Below are 14370 nucleotides of genomic sequence, written 5' to 3' on the forward strand. Positions count from 1 at the left end.
AGAGGTCCCTTCCAACCCAAACTATTCTATGATTCTATGATTCTATGACAAATAAGTTGACTCCTGTTGAAGTTCAAAGTTTAATAATGCATATCTTTCAATACAAGATGAAACATGGAATTTACTTAGTTTTGCATTATGTTGCCACCCATTCACAGTAATGTTAATCTTTTCTAACAGAGATCTTCACTATAATGAATTTATCTATGTATTTGAATCAGAAACAAGCAAAATATGTTCAAACCATAATTCAAACCAATTAGATCTACTTCATCTCTCATTTTCAAATGCTAAGAAATTTTTCTCCTCTCCCTAACTCCCTAAGTACAGCATAGCAGCTAAAATCCCAATGATTCATTTTAACCGAGAAAGCACCATATCCCTGAGTGCTGACCAACCCCTGAGCCCTGTCTTGCACTGAATTTGCACTGTCTTCGTTCCATTTTGGTCTGAATTAAAATCCAGTGTAGCTGTGTGCTGAAGGAAGCGAGGCCAGCTGCTCATTGTGCATCCTACATATAAAATATAGTCAAAGGCAGCAGCAAAGGAATCAGGGTTACTACTGTGAGAAAGCAGGAGAGGAACTAACAGTGAAATGTGGAGATGGAGAGGGAAGTGCTGTGACCTGAAGCCAGCAGGAAAGGAGGAAAGATACATAGTGCATAAGCTACCAGGGAGAATATAAACAAATACTAAGAAGAAAAGACAAATTGGTGTGCTGACCAGACCACAACCTGAACAATGGGTCTATGAAGGAGTCAAGAAGCCTGAGAAACAGAGCCCATAAGTAGGTAGGTAGAGAAAATGAAGCAAGACAAGCTGAGGTAGAGAAGATATTCATCTAACATTGGAATAAATGGGACAAAACAAACAGGAAGGGCTTAAGCTTGGCAAGGGCAAGCAGAAAAGTCTTTGGCTGCGAAAGGAAACTCTTCTTTGGAGTCCACATGGAAGCCAAGTTTCCTGACACTTATGGTTCTGACAGCTAGGATATGAAAAATCCATCAGCCATGCTGCTGCTTCATTACATTTAGTGCTGATGAGTACCAATCATAGCCATTACTGCTGTCAGTAACTCAAGTACATAAGTCAGACATCTATTGGGTAAATTTAATGGGTTCCCTACGTGCTAATCTTATAAGATAAAATTCATAAATTTTTATAGTTTCAGTACAAGTTCTGTGTGAAGAAGTGTATATGTAATTTTAGTAAATGTCTTGTTTCTGTCTTCAGCAATATAAATTACTAGAAATAAAGTGAAAGGCAACATGTTTGAATACATGCTTTTGAATTGTTGCATAGGATTGACCAAAAAGCCTGCTGTTTCATGCTGAAACTTAATAGAAGGCCTACATAAAACTGCAGAAATGGAAGCACTGTATTTAATTCCTTAATAAAACATCAATTTGAAACTTCAAATGAAAAAGATGTGTTCACAGTGGGACAGATAGAACTCATTAATTTTGCAGATAACCATGTGAATAAGCTACAACAGTCTGCCACAAATTTCCTGTTTGTCTGTAAGATTACCCCTCTGCCAGTGGACCCTCAGAGCTAAGGCTAGAGCTGATGAAATCACTTTGCTATGGAAGTTACCTCCTAGAACACACTCAGGAACACACCTGGGTAACCTGGGATAGACCCTACATTTTAGAATGCAGTCAAGAGTCAAGTTTCCTGTATCTGGCCTTGCAGCCTTTGCCATTTTTATTTGCTTTTGCGATGCCATCTTACATTTGATATCAGAATCCCCTTGTACTGACAGGCAGCCCAGAATCACATACCACAAGAGTAAATGGGATGGGTAAGTAGCCTGCACTCTAAGTTCAGGGTGATTGTGAAACAATATGAATGCGAGAAATTGTATAAGATCTATTTCAGGTTAAATGCTTACTTGTAATCAGCTCTTCAAAACCAGATCATATTAATTTTTCTCACTTATTAAGTGACATCTAATTTCTTAAAACTTCAAAACTATTTGAAGTGTATCACGGTGTGTTTCATCCTAATCTGTATTAGTCTTGTGGTCCATATATATGATGAGGGCATTAGGAACAAAACTATTGTCAAGCATCAATATCGATCTGGTTTGAGTAAACTGTGAAGAGTCAAGAGCTGAAGATTACACTGTGCTAAAGGGAGCTGGGCAGCAATTGTACTGATACAGACTTCTGAGATTTCAGAATATTCCCACTGTATATTGCAACAAACTAAAGCACTCTGAAAGCTTTTCATGACAAAGGAAAGAGAGGAGAGGAGGGGAAAAAGACCAAAACTACATCTGTACCTACTATATGGATGTTCACTTAGGCTGTAGGAAACCTGCATTGTGGTTTTCAGTCTGCTAGATTGAGAGCAGGAACTTTGAAGATGTTTTTCCTTTCATAGGAACTACAATGGCTGTGGGTAGGGAAATCCTTATTTTGCTTGGAATCAGTCTCTTGGCTAATCAGAAATTACCTTCAGGACAGGAAAGGGGGGGGGAGGGGGAAAGGTGTATTCCAGCAGAAAGTTTCAGTTTTTATAAACTTACTTTTCTTAATGAAAGAAAGTATCATCAGAAAATTCCTACTCCCAGGAAAAAAAATCTTTCTTCATTCTTTTGTTACAGCTGCAAGCTTTGCCGCTATAATTAAATTATTTGTTTCACAAGATAAAGCTCTTCTAGAAACTAGTATTGTATTTGCATTTCTATTAATTATTCTGATTGCTTGTTATCTTGAAAACACAGTACTTAAATTGCAGCATTTACTTTTTTCTACTGTTCATTTTGAAGGCATAAGATTTTCTTGGTACAGATATCTATGGAACTTTTAATAAGTATTTTAAATGTTTAGTTATTAAATGAAACTCATTGATTCTCAGTTCAATTTTGAATTCAACATTTGCTCACTTCTCTGATTCAGCGTTCAGAATCAATTTGCTCTATCCTGACACATGGTTTATTTTAAGGCTCATCCTGAAAAAAGAGGTTTCTGCAACTATTTCTTCCAAGTACATATAAAACAAAATTTCTACAAATGTAATCTATATTTCAATGTTTGCCGCCTTCTGACCATGAATTCAAAATTCACAGTTCTCAGGATCAAACACAAGCAATCCAGGTGGCAAGGTATGATATGACATCTGACTTACCTTACCACCCACCTCAAGTTGGAATAGCAACAGGTGTAAAAACATGGACAAGCGAACACAATTATATACATCTCTTAGCATCTTGAGTCACTAACCTTGCAAGAATCAATTGCATCAAAAGCATTGACTGGAACTTTAATGAGAGTAACTATCATGGTTTCAGGTGGTACAGACTCAGTGAAATTCACTCCATCCCTTTGCTGTAGAGGATGTCCTCTCCCTGCAAAGTGAGAAGGACAGATCGTGTGCCTGCCCCTCAGGCTTTGAATTTAAACCCACATTTACCTGCAACTTTAATTAAAGGTCCAGAATTTGGCTAGAAATGGTTGAAATGTTGTTGAATTTTACTGACTCTGTTAAGACACCAGTCGCTTTTGACATAATGTGCAATAACAAAGAACATAGGAACTTTTTTTTGTTGTTTTATGTATTTGTGCTCATGAAAGATGAATACTTGACTCTTTTAAAAGAAGCTAATTTTTTAAAATCCTCATGTTATTCTATGAGCAGAGGTCAAAGCATACACAATGTCTGTCTCGCGTATTGTATTTCACAAAGCAGTATTTACATCAAACTCTGAGCAGGGAACAAAAGCTTAATAGCCACTGTTGGAGCTCTCTAGTAGAAGTGTGGTACCACACCAAACAACAGGTGGCTACCCTGCTCAGAAGAATGCAAGACGCATCACCATCAATGAGAGAACTCAAGAATGTAATAGAAAAAGAAGAAAACTGAATAGGGCTGTTAGCTCTGTACATTGGAATAACTGCAGAAATGTAAGGAGGACACAATCACATAATCCTTTTGTTCAGGCAAGGATATTGTCTCTCCTGGGCTATTTCTTGATGTGTTCTTCATTTTATTTAGTACTTTAGAGCTGGGATCTCCCATGTCAGTCACTGAAAAGCAAGTTTTAGAAAAAAAAATGAGGGCTTTACCTGAGAGTTGTCTGAATCTGGTGACGTTCCTTGTTCTACACTCTTCTAAATTTAGAACTTGATTTTACTCCACATTTTTTTCTTTCTCCCATTGAAATGTGGCAGGTTTTGAAGCACTTGAGAAGTTGTCATTTTCTGGCCTTCTGAGGACATAAGCTCTCCTTGCTAGGACAAGTGAAATCAAGACTTGTCAACCAGGATGGTATGTAAACAGATTTCTTTCCTTGACCCCCTGTTGCTCATAGCATGATATTTACACACATGTATTTGTTTTGCAGAGAAAGGCTTGGAGAATCTTGCACACAAATAGTACCTACTATCTGCTCCCTGTGTGTTAAATGCTAGATAACTCCGCTTTTAGTACTTATTTCTTGAACTACTACTGAGTAAATAATATGGCAGTGCAGATGCGTCTAATACTGTTAAAAAGCCTTTTTTCCTGGCTTCATATTTTGTTACATTTCAAAGAGCAACTGGGAGAGCCTGTGCAGTAGTACCATGGCAATGGTGTCTCATAATATCCAACTGTTTGCTTTGTTGGCTCATAATAATAGAGAAAAGATCTAAAAATCTCTTTCCTAAGTAAAACCAAGTCATCTGAAGTAATTAATTTTTGTAACTAAAAATCCCCTCCCCCCACCCTCAATTCCACACAATTTGCTTTTTAAAAACTGGTATTTATACAATTTTCTTTAGAAAATTCAACATAATGGAAAATTGAGACACATGGGAGGGGAGGAGGAGACATCCTCACTTTAATTCTGGCAAAGTAAATTGAAACTTCTTGGTATCACCATCTACTATTTCCTGAGGAAAATAAAGCAACTGTGATATTTTTCTTTTTAAGTTTACCAAAGTTATGAAAAGCTCTAAATGGATATGAAGAAGATTACTTACACTGATTGAAATATTAGTGAGGTAAGATTGCTTATATATAACAGCAGAAATCATGTTATTCAGGTAACTTTCTACATTTATTCTTGTAGAAGGTAAGCACAACTTCAAATTTTCAAACTATTATCTGATGTTGATTTATGAAGACTGCCATATTCTCTTTCTAGACTTTTTTCTTTAGCCATTCAGATATTTGCAAGTTACTCTCCACTTTAACAAAAACTTAATTTTGTTTGGTTGTTTTTCAGGAATTGTTGTCTTTTTTGAAAATACTCATTGATTTGCTAAATAATATATGTGGCAGAGTTTTCTCTCCACTATTCTAATAAAGATTAGAGGGAAATAGAGCTCCTGTGATTAAATTTGCTTGTACGAGGATAATATATTGTAAATCAGCAGCAATAATGGTCCATTACAATTAAAAGACAAGAATTAAATGACCACTTTATGACAAAACATTTAATAAACAATGAAAAGTAATCTCATTAAGAAATATAAACTTAAAAAAAAAGAGTACAGCTGCATATGCCAAAGGTTTCACATGACTTTGAAGTCAATATATAAAAGCAACTATGAACGTGGACTTTCATGCCAAGTCATACATAAGTTTCAAGGGATGTGCTGTCATGTATTAACATAATATGTATTAATTCCTATTGTCAAATATCAATTTAATGTCAATAATTAAGTCTTATGTTAATATTTGAACTCAATCCCTGTGTCTTAAAACGCTCTTTGTAAAAAACCAACCCCAAATCATAATAAAATCAATTTAGCCTAACTTACAAATAATAATAACAGCAGATAAGACATCAATGGCTGTAAATTAGTGTAATCTGTCTGCAGGATGAGACATCATACTATCACACTTTGAAGATGTGGCCTTTGCTTGTTTTTCTTTAGGAACTCTGTGTGATATACCTCTTTATTATAAATAGCACATAGCTCCTGGGTTTTCTGCTTGGCAGAAACTATCTAGAATTCCAGAACTAAGTCAGAGAAAGCTATCTGTGGGAAAGCAAAAAAGAGTAAGCCAAAAACAAAGACAAAGCCTTCACACTGAAAAAGGACCTTTCTGTACATGCATGTGCAATTAATTACTAGTTCTCTTATGGCCAGCATGGCTGACAAAGTTTTCTCTTCTTAAAGCTAAGATATCGCAAGAGAGTAAAACATTTGAATTTGGGGTAATCAGGTAGTGATAAGAGAGAGCAGGAGGGTAGTGGGGAGTTCACAGGGCTGAGAAAAGTTGTCCTGACTCTCCTTCTGTGTGGGAGAATGCACTCTACTAGTATCCTCACCTTTTAGTCCTTTCACATCATCTTCCTTTCTGTAGAGCAAAAAAATACTATATTTGATTTGAAAAGGTTTTGAATCTTTTTGATCAGGTATAGTCACAGGTTCCTAAAAGGAAAGATTCGTATTTGCTGAATTTACTTGGTCATGCTGTGTTTAACGTAGTCTGTATTTAGAGGACAAGTTCCATACTGTATTTAAATGCAGGGTTACTCAACTTCAGAAAATAAATTGTTTATATATTATCTACCAGGATTTATAAATTATCTACCAGGATAATTGCTCTTCTTTACAACAGTACTAAGTTATTGGTGTAATAAAATAGCTCAGTGTAAAATAAATATCTCAATTCAATATACAATCATAAATAACTATTAATCATTGTAAATAAACTGGGCCTAAACTTCCCTCTCTCCAAATCCATTTTTTCCCTTTAGTTTTAAATAATTTGTCATTTTTCTCTACAATACATTGTAACTTCTTCATGTTCACTTGAGTCATTTTTTCCTTTATTGTCATTTTAAGTGAGATCTTAGTGCTCTACAGATCCTCCTGAGTCTCCAGGTGAACATTATGGTAACTGCCAAAAGCTCTTTCTGAGGTTTTAGTAGCAGCAATAATATCAGCAGCAAATAAAAGATAATCCAGGAAATTCTTCTCAATGATCTGTTCATCCTTGAAGATTTTGGACAAAAGGTAAAATAGTAGTTGGGACAGTGTCTTCCTGTCTAATATATCACGTTAACTTGCTATCTTAACTTCTCTTGTCAAGTTTAAAAGTTGTTAGGCTAGTCAGGTAGATTCAGCTGAATTCAGTTTCGTTTAATTTAGCTTTATCTTATGTCTTTCATACAAAGAATCTCAAAGTGCTTTAGAGTGGAAGATAAGAAATGGGAATGGAGTGTTGTAATAAATTGGGTACAGTTACCCTCATACAAATAGAAAGACAGATGATTTTTGAAGATTGACTAGAGTCTGAAGAACGGGGGTAGTAATTGGGCACAGCAGGAAACAAAGAAAAGACAGAGATTTGAGAAAATCCTTTCAAAGCTGTATGTGTGAATTGATGTGAATTTCTGGAAACACACAACTCCCAACTATACTAGCAATTTGTAATTTACCCTTCATATTGGTACTGAAAATTAAGTAACAGGGGAAAAAAAGGGTAGGAAAACTGCATTGATGTGACCATACATGCACTTGTTCAATCTAATGCACATTTTCTGATTTTTTTTTTCCATAGAGTTCAGAAGATAATGCAAGAGGAGCAAGGCTGAGTATTTCCTTCAAAATTCTGCTTTTTGCAGAACTAACTTCCACAATTCATTATCCTATTGGTATTCTACTAATGCAACAAAATTGTGAAACTCTGTTCTTAGAATTTTTGACAAGAATGAAACTCAGTAAGGAAAAAAAGAAAGAAAAAACAAGAACAATTCAACAGATGTGGAAATAAAATTATTCTTTTTTAGTGTGCAAAGGTAAATACTAAAAATAACATAAGAAAATGAAAACACCTGTGGAAGTAAAGAAATACACTTTGGAAACTGATAGGATCATGAATAGAGAAAAAAAAAGATGGGATTCTGAAATTGTATGTACAGAGTCAAAGATTAGTCTCAGTATTCTGAGAAAGATCAGAAAATCAGAGAGGAGGGATTTGGAATTTCTATGATGGATATTACAATCAGTAAAGATGGTTTGGCAAAGGATATGAATGTGCATTGCTACATGACAGTCTCTAAAACATAATTCATTCTCCTTGTGCAATTCATATTTGAGAAATTACTTCAGAACCTTGTTATATATGCTTAAAACCCCCTGTCCTGGTTTCGGCAGGGATAGAGTTAATTTTCTTCCTAGTAGCTGGTACAGTGCTGTGTTTTGGATTTAGCATGAGAATAATGTGATAACACACTGATGTTTTAGTTGTTGCTAAGCAGTGTTTATACTAAGTCAAGGACTTTTCAGCTTCCCGTACTCTGCCAGCAAGGAGGTGCTCAAGAAGCTGGGAGGGAGTATAGCCAGGACAGCTGACCCAAACTGGCCAAAGGGATATTCTATACCATATGATGTCATTGCTCAGTATATAAGCCGGGGGGAGTTGGCTGCGGGGCAGCGATCACTGCTCAGGGACTGACTGGGCATTGGTTGGTGGGTGGTGAGCAGTTGCATCACCTCTTGGGTTTTTTTTTCCTTCCTGGATTTTTTTCCCTTCTCTCTCTCTCTCTCTCTCTCTCTCTCGTTGTTTTCTTTCCATTACAACATATTATTGTTGTTGCTGTTAGTATTTTTTGATTATTTCAAGTATTAAACTGTTCTTATCTCAACCCATGAGTTTTCTTACTTTTGCTCTTCTGATTCTCTCCTCCACCCCACCAGCGGGGGTGGAGGGTGAGCAAGCAGCTGTGTGGTGCTTAGTTGCCAACTGGGGTTAAACCATGACAAACCTTCAAGTATTTTGTAGTACTAGAAGTCATTAATACTTCCTTTCTTATAGTTCAGTATCCAGGAATAAACCAAAGCTGAGTAAGAGCCCCAGGATTTGGCCATTAATTTTTCAAAAAGTAACTCTTTGGAAAGACAATTCTGAATCAAAGTCCCAGCTCTGCGCTTCTCTAAGACTTCATTGGTATGAGTTCAATTATTAACTTGAATTTTACCATTGGACTTACTTGTAATTGTTTCTGAATCCTGGATTTAGTTTTGGATATTATTTGAAATCCTGATCAGATTTCTTCTTTGTTTCACCTTAAAAATAAGAAGAAATACAAGATCCAGCAAGAAGAGGTAACACAGAAGAATATGTGGCTTACACATGGAATAAGCATGTTAATACCATAAGGACACTGTTGTCTTCCTTTTCTACAACCTTTACCAGATGTAGCTCAACTGGTGCCTCAATTTACTAGTTACTTACAGTAACTTTGAAATGTAAGTTTCTGTTAAACAGAAATAAACCTCAAATCTCAGCCAATGAAAATTCATGATCTCTCAGTCAGCACTGAATACCTCAAAACCAGACCATGTGCTTTTTCTGAGAGGGAAGGGAGTTAGCTATATAGGCTGAAAGAAATGGAAGTCTGTAAAGAAAGTGTTTTACTATTTGAAGACTTACTGCAAAGAGTTATTCCTGGGAATTGCGTTTATTGCTCTACCTATTCTCATTGTTTTAGTTAATGAAATGCATCCTAACTTAATGTGTTTCCAATAGCTCTCTCACTTTTTCTCATTTTAAAGTATGAGTAATAAATACAGTAATCATAAGTGTTTGTTCAGGAAGATCCTGTATCTTATTAATTTGAGGGACACTAAGTGACATAAAAATGACATATAATGCAGACAGTTCACAGTTAACATAAAGGACGAAATGTAGGCAAATGTTCTAGAAAATATATTAAATGGAAAGCAAAATTAACTAATGTGCCCATCAATCCTTAGATACATTACAAACTAGCTAGAAGATCACTTGGTAGAAAATTGCCAGTAAAAATACTGATATAAAATTTCAATGCCAAATAGCTAAGCCTAAAGTTAAACTTATCGTTTAAACTTCAGGAATAATTTTTCTGAGAAATTATGCACTCAAGCAGTTGCTGTTGCCAGAAGGTGTCTGTATTATTTCTTGGATCCTCAAGATAAAAAGTCCATTCATAAATTATTGTTTGAACAATTCTTGAATGAATGTACTTTGAAGCGGATTAATTTTTCACAAAGAAAGCATGTGGAATTAACAAGCTAATACCATTTAAAGAACATGACTTAGCACTACTTGAAAGCAGAGCCATCCCTCATATACACAGCAGGGCATTTTTACATGATAGATTCCACTTTGGGTGTAATAGAATCAAGAGAAGATCAGAAAGTGAAAGAAGGAAAACAGCTGTGATTCTAACTGCTCCTCAGATTTAGAAACGATATTATTTTAAAATTAAGCTGTAACTTTCCATAAATGAACAACTGAGCAAAAACACACAGTGGAACAAAGGTTTTGCTAGGCAAGTGTGTCAAAATCCTCTTGAATAGCCAAGTGGTTCTAACTACTATAAGAAAAGGAACTGGGAAATTATTTTGCTTGAAATGAGATGTAAGTGAACATGGTGACAAGCCTTTACCTTTAGTGCGTGGCTAAAAAAGATCTTGTATAATTGTCTTCCAACCTTACAATAAACGTGGCTCAAGTAAACCATGAGAAACATTCTATAAAGGATTTTCCTTCATCTTCCTTCCTGTTTTCACAGATCAGTAAAAGTTTATTTTTCTTTTTCAATACCTCTTAAGCACCTCCACAATCTTTCTTTTCAGTTCAGTAATTCCTATAAATCCCACTTCTCATACATTTCACACATGTAGACTCCTTCACCAGCTCTTATACACGTACCTACTTCTCTCTCTTATCCCATCATTATTTAGTAATGTTCAATATTCTCAGTATTTGTCCCAGCAGCAAGCTCAACCAACGCTTGATTAGTAAATCATATGTCACAGGGTGTGGCAGGAGCCCCTGAACTGAAAACCAAGCAAGAAAGAGAAAAGTGGTCCTGTACAATTTAGGTTACCCTTTTTAGATCGTCAAGTCATGAATTCTACAGTATCATTTGTCTTATGTAATTACAAATTCAGTGTAATTTTTGCTATTATTTTGGTATAACTACCTCAAATGCATTTTCATTATATAGTTGTGTCTTTTCAATGAGACAAGCTGGGAAGTTACCAAAACCAAAAACTTGCTAAAAAAGGATGTCTGAAGTTAGTAAACTTAAATAGTATTTGAAAGGAATTTTGATTGTATTCACATTAATGAGTAATTTTGAACAATAGTAACAGACCAGTAGAACAAAACAATTGGTGCTGAGGCCTCAACTTTTACACTACTCTCGTGGTTTAACCTCAGTTGGCAACTGAGCACCGCGCAGCTGCTCGCTCACTCCCCCCAGCCCCCGGTGGGATGGGGGAGAGAATTGGAAAAGCACAAGTGAGAAAAACTCGTGGGTTGAGATAAAAACAGTTTAATAATTGAAATAAAATGATAATAATAATATGATAATAATAATAATAATACACAAAGCAAATGATGCACAGTACAATTGCTCACCACCCGCCGACCGATGCCCAGCCAGTCCCCGAGCAGCGGCCCCCCCCGGGCAGCTTTCCCCCGGTTTCTGTACTGAGCATGACGTCACATGGTATGGAATGTCCCTTTGGCCAGTTTGGCTGTGCCCCCTCCCAGCTCCCTGTGCCTCAGTCGGTAGAGCACGGAAAACGAAAAAGTCCTTGGCTAGTGTAAGCATTACCTAGCAACAACTAAAACATCGGTGCATTGTCAACTTTGTTCTCATCCTAAATCCAAAACACAGCACTGTACCAGCTACTAGGAAGGAAATTAACTCTATCCCTGCTGAAACCAGGACAACTACACATGATCTAAGAGTCTTATTTTAAACAAGATTCAGTCTGGCCCTGAGGACCACGTCTCCACCACTGTGTGGTTCAAAATGCTCTAAATCCACATTATTGTTCTGAAATAAAAGCTGATTTAGAGACATCTTGCACATATTACCACCATCACCACTTCCCCACCCCCAAAAAAGGCAGTGGGGATGGGGTGTTTTCCCTTTCCTCTCATTGAAATATTTACAGAATGAGGAAATATTTGTGTTTGGAAACCAAACACATACCTGTGCAAATGTTTGTCTTGTGACCTCCACTATGGTCCTGTTAAGCCAGGCAGAAATATCATGGTAGAAAGCATATGATAATGCCTGAAGAAACATTTGCAGAAAATACTTCATGGCCATAATTTGCTGCAGGCTAACATTTGTTGTAGACACACAGTATTCACGAAGTAAATGCGAACAGATACATCTGTAAAAAATGACAGGCTGTTCATAGGTAGTCCAAAAGCAGAAGATTGTCACTTTTTGTTTATCATAGTTGGCTTTTAGAAACACTTTGACAATATGTTAGTGTGCCTAGGACAAAAGGAGCTAAAACTGGCAAAACAGTTTTTTTCAGAACTTTTTTCAGATACTCGCGTATTCTCCACAAGTGTCACGGATACCATGTACTATGCAGATCTGAGTAAAGGATTTGTACGTACCTATGAAAGAGCAACACTCTTCAGCCTCCTGGCTTTACGTAAAATAAGAGGAAAATAAGTAAACAAAAAGTATTTGCATATTATGAAAATGCCATAATGGTGTGCTTCCCAAAAGATTCTAGAGGCAAATTTTGGACAAGTCTTTAGAGAAAACATGAAGAGTTGTTAGCTGCCCAGAGATTTGGATTTGAAAGCTGGTAAATCTGGTTACTGTCATAAAATATATGCAGAAATGGTGACACTGCAAATTTTCTTCTGTTATTTGTTCCCACCTCTACAGCTTGAATGGACTGCTCATGAAGTGAGAATGAAGATCTTAATATGAAAATGGAGACATTTTCTCCCAGTAGAGTTTTAAAACTATATTAAAGGAGCTATCCCCCCGCTACATCTTCACCTTATATAAATCAGGTTAGCCTACTGACTTCAATACAAACACCCCTGTTTACAGCAGTTGTCTCACTGTACCTCAAGAGGATTCAAGCATACCAGAAAGATCAGAAATCACAGCTGTAAATGCCCAGACATTTTTTTTTTTCTCATCTGAGATGGTAAAGTGAAGACTCTGGTAACTGACTATACTGAAACCTTATTCCACTAGAAACAGCAACTTCGTATTTTCTACAAGAAAACATATAACATTTTTTATTGCATTAAAAAAAAAATAACCTTCTTAGCATTTTTTATTTCTGGCTTCAGTGACAAATTCTATTTTTAAGCCCTGAAATCTCTGAATGTGTTCGTAAGATTTTTTTTTTCCTCAGATGTAATGAAAGTATATAAATGTCATAGATTATGTATGAATTATTGTAGCTTTATTATTCCACCATAGCTTCAACAAGCAAGGTTTTAATTTGTAAAGACATTATCAGCAGTCTTCTTTCGGTACCCCATCATTTAAAAACAAAATTGACTTAATGGTCTGGATCAAAGATGGCGTTTCCAATTAGGGGAGGAGGGAGTCATTGAAAAGTGTGCCGGTGGAATTTAGGCTTTTCTAAAATAATGGCATTCAGCAAACAATGTTACTGTTTAAATCCAATATGAAATAAAAGAAGCAGATGGATGTAATAATTCAGGTCAACATGCGTATAGAAGCTGTATGGCATTTTGGCAAATGTGCAGTTTGATACAGTTTCAACTATTCTGGCTGCCTGTACAGGCTGAGCAAATCATAAAACCAAAGCCCATCTCCAGTAATGAACCATATCCATGGCCACAAACATCCTCATCAGTAGTCAGCTACACCTCTAACTATCAGGAAAAACACTGAAATACATCTAAGGCATTCGCTGAAAAGCAAAACTAGACTTATTACATTACTACTGAAGAAATAGTGTGGAATTAAAAAAAAACCAAGAAAATGGTTAATGTTATGAATATGCAGAATTAGTATCATTTCCTGCTGTTCTGTCCCCCAAAGACAATCTTCTGGTTAATGCCTGGCACTGCAAAACATTTCTGCAAATGTTGTAACCCAGAATTGCAAGATTTCAACTTACTGCCACTTACTGGAGGAGGCTCCCTGAGAGGGGAAGATCTGAATTTCCAATTTCAAGAGGTATCGGTTTCAGCTGGTTAAAACATTTTCAGGATGTTTACAGAGCACTCAGAACTATATTACAAACCTTTCACAAGGAGACCGTCTGCCTGGATGTTGTTTTCGCTGGCCAAAATCTTGATGAGGACACACAAGTATTTGTAGATAGCTGCTCTCTTCTAGAGGTCTCACTCATATTCAAAGTTGACCCCACAAGGAGATGCTGAAATTCATCAACTTGAAAATTACTTCAAAGTACAGGTTTTAACACTGCAACAGGACTACTGTCTGTCTCTTCCCAACTTTAAATGTAAAACATCCCTTTAGAATGACTAGACAATCATCTCCTGAGCAAAACAGAATTTACTGGTGTTTCTACAGTACCGATATGAAACCTCAAGATGTTTTTCTGCAGCACTTAAGTCTGATCTAAATCAGTGTTGCCATAATTCTGTCTTGCTCCACCT

This window comes from Pygoscelis adeliae, unplaced genomic scaffold, assembly GCF_000699105.1.
Source record: "Pygoscelis adeliae isolate BGI_AS28 unplaced genomic scaffold, ASM69910v1 Scaffold42, whole genome shotgun sequence".
In the NCBI taxonomy this organism is placed as follows: Eukaryota; Metazoa; Chordata; class Aves; order Sphenisciformes; family Spheniscidae; genus Pygoscelis; species Pygoscelis adeliae.